Source organism: Lethenteron reissneri, chromosome 20 (assembly GCF_015708825.2).
Source record: "Lethenteron reissneri isolate LAM-NWPU_2019-01 chromosome 20, ASM1570882v1, whole genome shotgun sequence".
NCBI lineage: Eukaryota > Metazoa > Chordata > Hyperoartia > Petromyzontiformes > Petromyzontidae > Lethenteron > Lethenteron reissneri.
This window is the reverse complement of record NC_083798.1, coordinates 6,508,444-6,516,067: the sequence shown is the minus strand read 5'-3', so window position 1 is coordinate 6,516,067 and position 7,624 is coordinate 6,508,444.

The window sequence follows — 7,624 nt, the reverse complement described above, 5'->3', positions numbered from 1 at the left end:
CGCCTTTGTCTCCCCAGTGGCGATGTTTACGACACACCGCACCAGGTACGTACTCATTTGAGGCTGAGTCGACCTAGGGGAGGCCCAGTACCGGTTCGAATAATCGTCACTGGGTGTTGGCCCGTGAGCGTGAATCGAACTCAAGAGTGACGACTGTTGCTTTAGTGGGATTACACGTAGCGAATCATCGCTCCCCTTACTGACAGACGAATGCCCCCGTAGGGACAGATGCCACTGGGGGTGCTCCTTCAAAATGCGCTGAGGTGTGAAACGCTCCGAGACGCGCCGGGGGCGATGGAACGGCGCTCTGTTGAACGCAGATCCTGATCATTATCAACCACCGGTGCGCCACCACTCCCCCACTCGACGTAGACGATGCCACGAGGAGAGGGCATATTTTTGGTTCATCTTCTTGGTTCTTTCGGTAAAGTCACGTAGAAGGGAAATAATAAAATTATAAAAATAAAACCTAATAAAATAATTATCACGACGTTTCGGCCACAACGCAAGCAGCCGTCCTCAGGTGAAGAACAGGTCTGTCGGAAAGACAGCGTCTGAATGGGCACCACCAGGCTTGGCAGCGTATATTTAAGCTGGGTTGGAGGGGGGAAGGGGCGACTTGACAAATGAATTTGCATATCAAGAGGAATTTTGCATATCTATGGAAAATGCTTGCGTTGTGGCCGAAACGTCGTGAGAATTTTTTATTATTTTTATTATTTTATTATTTCCCTTTTACGTGACTTTACCGAAAGAACCAAGAATATGAATCCCTGCAGTCACGAAAGCTTTAAATCTAAAAAGGGCAACCTCGTCGTGGAAGGATTCTTGAAAGCCAAAAATGGCGTTGATTCGTCTCAGTCAATAGAGGGCGTGGTTATTGTTGTTATTGTGACTTGAGATACAGCGATTGATTCATGACGTTCCTGGTAAAATTGCTGCTGGTGACGATGATGAAACAACTCTGGTGATGATGATGATGCTGGTGACGATACTGTTGGTTGCACTTGATGATCAAGCTGCTGCTGCTGTAGATGTATGTATGTTGAACGTCTTTCGCACCGTACGTAGCCAACCAAATGTAGAGTGACTCCCCTGTAAAATATTCTCGAGACTCACTGAGCCTCCCTTGGTTAAATAAACAAATACAAATGACATTTCATTCGACGTGTACACGGCACTCGTTTATTACAAATGGCATGCGACCTGCCGCTTGGCATGCAGTAGCTAATCAAACACAAACAACACATCCGCTCCGAGCTCCGTGCACGGGGGGGGGGAGACGCGGCTGCGATGGTGCGGTGCTGGTGGTGCTGATGACGGTAGTAGTGGTCGTCGTGGTGGTGGTGATGGTGCTGGTGGAGGATGAGGCGTTCGTATTGGTGGTGCTGTAGCGGGGGTAGGAGTGGTGGTGTTGGTGCTGGTGGTATTGGTGGAGCAGGACGAGGTGCTGGTGATGTTCACGGTAGGAGTGGTGGTGGTGGTGGTGGTATTGGTGGAGGAGGTTCTGGTGTTGTTCACGGTAGGAGTGATGGTGGTGGTGTCGGTATTGGTGGAGGAGGACAAGGTGCTAGTGTTGTTCACGGTAGGAGTGGTGGTGGTGGTGGTGCTGGTGGCATTGGTAGAGGAAGACAAGGGGCTAGTGTTGTTCGCGGTAGGAGTGGTGGTGGTGGTGTCGGTGCTGGTGGTATTGGTGGAGGAGGTGCTAGTGTTGTTCACGGTAGGAGTGGTGGTGGTGGTGGTGGTGTCGGTGCTGGTGGTATTGGTGGACGAGGTGCTAGTGATGTTCACAGTAGGAGTGGTGGTGTCGGTGCTGGTGGTATTGGTGGAGGAGGTGCTGGTGTTTTTTCACGGTGATGTTGCTGGCATAGGAAGAGGTGCGCAGCTCCCGCTGCTTCCGAGATGTATCTGAGCAGCCTCGCGCTCTGGGGGGGAGGGGGTAGTAATCGAGTAGAGAGAATCGCGCGCACACGGCCCAAGCCGGCGCCTCCAGCAGATTCCGTTGTCGCTGTCGTGCTCGCGTTGTCCGAACGCAGCCGCATGCGGCTTTGGCACGTGCGGCGTTCGTGGGTCACGTGTGTCACTGCGAATCAGTCGAGCGGCATTATCTTTTCATCAGCTGCGTAATGCTGTCCTGTCGCTCCAGGCGAGCCTCCGGGTTATATCGGCCACAGTTGTGCCCTCCGTTCCCGATGCTTGCGAAACGTGTAATCATTTAAAGAGACATATGCGCCGGTTTGAAACATTTAGGCTGGCCTGCCTACGATCCATCCTGTGTTTTAACCCAGCTGGATTGTGTGAGGAGCTCGCAGATCCAGACTCATTGGTGAGCTCCTCCGGCAGGCGAGGCTGCGTTGGCTGGGTCATGGAGCCCGCATGCCCAGCCACCGCATGCCCAAGCATCTTCTGTTTGGTCGGATAGAGGGGGCTGAACGTGTGCGGCACGAGCTAGAGAAGGAATTGACTGATGCGGTACGGAAGTATGTGGAGATGATTAGGCTTGCCGATGACTGGTCCTCAAACTTGAAAGAATACTGCATCTCTGAGTCTCAACGGACCGTCATCATCATCATCACCACCATCATCAGCCATGATCAATCCACTTCTGGATGAAGGCATGTTCCCACGCCGCCACCACTCCCATGATCCTGCGATGCAGAAATCCGTCCACCAGCTGCACCCGAGCTGATTTCATAGCTCCATCTCCCCGTTTGACGTTCTCTCGAACGTGGTCCATTCCTTGGCTGCCACTCCAACGAATTCTCACCGGCTTCTAAATGAAGTCGATGATGAGGATGCTGTGAAGAGGAGGGGTATGATGATGATGGTGATGGTTATAATCATGATGAGAAGATGACGATGATCATCATTGATCGTGATGACAATGAGGAACAGGGTGAGATGATGCTGATGATGATGCTGATGATGATCAAGGATGAGGATGACGATCAGGAGGAAGTTTAAAGAAGATGAGGTGGTTAAATTTCGATTTAAAGCTTTCGTGACTGCAGGGATTCATCTTCTTGGTTCTTTCGGTAAAGTCACGTAGAAGGAAAATGATAAAATAATAAAAATAATAAAAAATATTTATTTGTATTTTTATTATTTTATAATTATTTTATATTTAAAAAAATATTAATATTTGTATTATTTTTATTATTTTATTATTTCCCTTCTACGTGACTTTACCGAAAGAACCAAGAATGATGAGTTAGATGAAATTGTTTAAGAAAATTGTTGTTCCTTCTGATGCACTTGGACCAGGCCTGCCGTGGCGATGGCGGTGGGCGGAGAGCGACATTTGAGATGTAATATTTCCAGGAAATGGCTCATGGTTTATTCACAGTAGATGTATTTGCTGAAATTTAAAGCAAAAATTTACCTTTCTGTCGACGGGGTTTGTTTTAAGGTCGATGTATTCCAGTGGTAATGGCGGCGCATTAATAATGTAGAGGTATCTTAGAAAATATCGCTTGGTATATGAAAGGAAAATTGGAAAACTTTTACGTGTTTCGTGCTAACTCGTGTTTATACCTCCACTGCTATGCATGCTGAACTTCTTTCGCACCGTACGTAGCCAACCGTGCTAATGGTGGTGATGATGATGGTGGTGATGATGATGGTGGTGGTAATGATGGTGGTGGTGGATGATGATGATAGTGGTGGTGGTGATGATAATGAAGGTGGTCGTGGTGGTGATGATGATAATGGTGTTGATCATGATGATGGCGATCATCATCTGCTTACCACAAAGGTAAAAGCCTAGGGGTCATCAAGGATAATGCCGCCAATGCCACCTCATCGCCTTCTGCTGGACCATTGTTGTTGCACAGTCGACACTCGACTACTTCCGAGTGCTGCTCTTTAACAGTCTCATCGCCCCCACCTTAGATCTTCATCTCGTCATGGAGTTGACATACGTCAAACTCGGCTGTTTGTACAACGAAATGTCTCCATCACCACTTAAGCGTCATGAAAGGCGCTTCGAGGCCCCTGTGCAAATTGCGCGATAGAGCGACGAGATCCTCATCATCGTCATCATCATCGCAATGCCACGTTCGTTTCGCAATTGTCAAGTCGCTCACCGTATCCTCGCTCATCTTGTACGCATGTCCCTCCCGTTAGCACCTCCTCCCCTTTTGTATCTGTACTCAACAACACTCCATTGCCACGTTCGAGCCGAACGTTCAAGTTTCTCGCGCCATCTATCCGAGTGATGTTGGTGAACCAGCTGAGAACCAGCTGAGAACCAGCTGAGAACCAGCTGAGAACCAGCTGAGAACCAGCTGAGAACCAGCTGAGAACCAGCTGAGAACCAGCTGAGAACCAGCTGAGAACCAGCTGAGAACCAGCTGAGAACCAGCTGAGAACCAGCTGAGAACCAGCTGAGAACCAGCTGAGAACCAGCTGAGAACCAGCTGAGAACCAGCTGAGAACCAGCTGAGAACCAGCTGAGAACCAGCTGAGAACCAGCTGAGAACCAGCTGAGAACCAGCTGAGAACCAGCTGAGAACCAGCTGAGAACCAGCTGAGAACCAGCTGAGAACCAGCTGAGAACCAGCTGAGAACCAGCTGAGAACCAGCTGAGAACCAGCTGAGAACCAGCTGAGAACCAGCTGAGAACCAGCTGAGAACCAGCTGAGAACCAGCTGAGAACCAGCTGAGAACCAGCTGAGAACCAGCTGAGAACCAGCTGAGAACCAGCTGAGAACCAGCTGAGAACCAGCTGAGAACCAGCTGAGAACCAGCTGAGAACCAGCTGAGAACCAGCTGAGAACCAGCTGAGAACCACGTGAGTTGTTGGGTAACTTGTTTGATGACCCAGGACACGTTTGCAAATGCAACTGTCCTGGTTTCTTGAGTTCTTGCCTGGTTAAATAAAACAACAAGAACAAACTTGAAGCTTGAAAGCCCAGATGTTTCAGTTGTAATTCCACTGTAAAAGTCCAACTCACTCAACCCGTACAGAAAAACAGACACTGATCCTGCCCCAAACACCTGTTTATTATAACTCTAACACAGCAGCCCCTACGATGTTAGCTGCACACTCAGCAATTAAATTATTCTTCTGACGTAGCGAGGTTTTTTCTGGGTAAATAAAAAACCGGCCGGGCGGCTCAGCGGCAGAGCGAGCGGCTCGCAATTTAATTCCAATCCTGGTCGGGAGTTGATTCAGTCCATCATCCCTCCGGGGTCGGTAAAATTAGTACTCTGTTGGTGAGTCAACAGTGGTTGTCCTTCATGGAGACTCGTCCCCCACCATATGAGTGTGGAATTTTCATAGTTTGCTGTCTAACCTAAAAACTGTCTAACCTAAACTGTTCAAGTTATTTAACATTCTGACATTTGTTGATGTCACTTGTTGCTTCAAATGCAGTTTGTATTTGCTCCGTATCCCAGCTCTCTCTTGCAAGAAACACTTCGAGTCCCAACAAACTCTCTCACCTGTAATGCCTCGAAACCAAGTTGACGAATGTGATGATTAGCCACACCATGATGATGATGATGGTAAGGCAGCAGATGGATGGTAGTATGGTGATGATGGTGAGGATAATGAGGAGGTGGATGGTGTGATAGTGATGATGATGGCGATAATAGTGATGATGGGCTCATAGTACCGCCTCCATGCTCATCGTGCAAAAGATCACATTGACATTATATTAATAAAATCAGATGTGTCGTACTCTTAGTACTGATTTTTTTTTAAAAAATCCATCCTTTGAAATCCAATTTTTTAGGGTGTTTGGTTATGCCTGGGACAGCTGCCCTTTGTTGCCAAGAGAGCGCGCACTCACAACCACGCGGCCCACGTGCGCGCTTGAATTCGCCGCTTCGGCGCCAACCAACAACCGGCCATGCGCGCGCGTGCCCGCTCACAAACTGGGACATTTAAAAGTACAACGCGTCCTAGCTGATGGCAGTGGAATCCATAACGGTAGCTGTGGTAACACGGGGGTCATGGAGGGAGCTCCTGTTAGTTACGTTTGTATTGCCTGCGGGAGGGGAGCCGGGTGGAGGTGGGTGACTGGGTGCAGGTGGGGGGGGCGTCAAGGCAACACGATCTGCTCCCATAACCAGAGTTTAATTTTAGCCAGAAATGATGATGCTGTTCCACTTCACATCCATCTCGCTGCCTTACGTTGTCCCCGTGGTGCTTGCTGTGGGCGATGAGCAAATTGCGTGCGTGAAGAGTGCTTCGGGATGGCATGAAACACGTGGCACAATAAATAATGTCGGATTATTATGTGTTGATAAACATGCCTTGTACTCCAGTGGTAGTGCCTTACGCCGGTAATCTCTGCTCCAAGAGAGATTAGGCCCTGCCCCTAAGCCGTGACTCGTGCACGGCACTCAGAATGCCTCCATCGCGACCGCCCCCACCTCGCCCCTCCCCAAGCTACGTGCCCCCCCCACCCCAAACACACAAAATGTAACTCACTGCATCATCACCCTTGCGTCGTGATGATCGCGATGACTGGGGGACGTGAATCACTGGGCCACGGCGACCCGCATTGTCGACTTTTTGCATTGACGTCGTCACCTTTCAGGGTTACACTGAGAATCAACAAATCGATTCGCGTTCGTTTGAATCACCTCGTTCGTTTTTTTTTTTACCATCTCGTTTCGATAGTTTCACGTTCATTTTTTGTTGGTGTTTTGATCGTTTGCTTTGTTTTCGTCGTCTCGTCGGTGCCGGCTCTGGCCGCTCCGCACCGCTTGCCGAACTCTGAGCGGAGCGTTCCAATTCCTGGCGTCTCATTTATGAAAGATTCGAATCGGGTGCCGGATTGGTGATTCAGCTGCACATTTCTCGAGCGCGAGAACTGAATTGAATGCGTCGATTGATGTACTGGTATGCCGAATGATGATGATGAATATACGGACATCTACCACGAAGTAGTTTAACGTCCCTTGGCAAAGACATCGATACTCAAGCACATTGCGTAAATAGCTGATGCGAGTTACTAAGATTTGGCACAGGATGTGACGATGATCTCATTCGTTTCAATTGCACGGCAACGGATGTCAAAGAAAGGTTTTTGTTGTTGTTGTTGCACTGGCTTTGGATTTCGACGCAATTGGCATTGACTTGTACCGAGCCACACGCGTACAGAGAGACACTCACACAAAAATGTGACATCACATTTATCCCTCTATTCAAGATCCAAACAGGAGGGTGCCTCCACAAATCTGGCTGTCGCCTGATGATGCTAGTTGTAATTACTGCCGAAACGTCGTACTCAGATTGTAAATATTGTGGGTTTCCTCTCCAACACACCGGTGCGCTGTACTAGTAACGAATTGGCATGTTTTTGTTTTACGTGACAAACCTTACTCATTGGCCGTGTCGGGTGGTGGTGGGTTTAACGACACATTTATATTCACGCGATCTAACCCGAAATAAACTCTAGTATGAGTTATATTGGTCGCGAAAGCCTCTACATGTTTAACTGACAGAGAGAGAGAGAGAGACACACACACACAGACACCCAGAACACCAAAGTGGCACGTGATGCCCGGAGCGCTCTCCTCCCCCCCGTCACCCACTCCCTCCCCCTCTCGCTCCCTCCTCCAAATCGACCCCTGGATTCGCCCCCATCTCGTCACGATCACGGGAACTAAG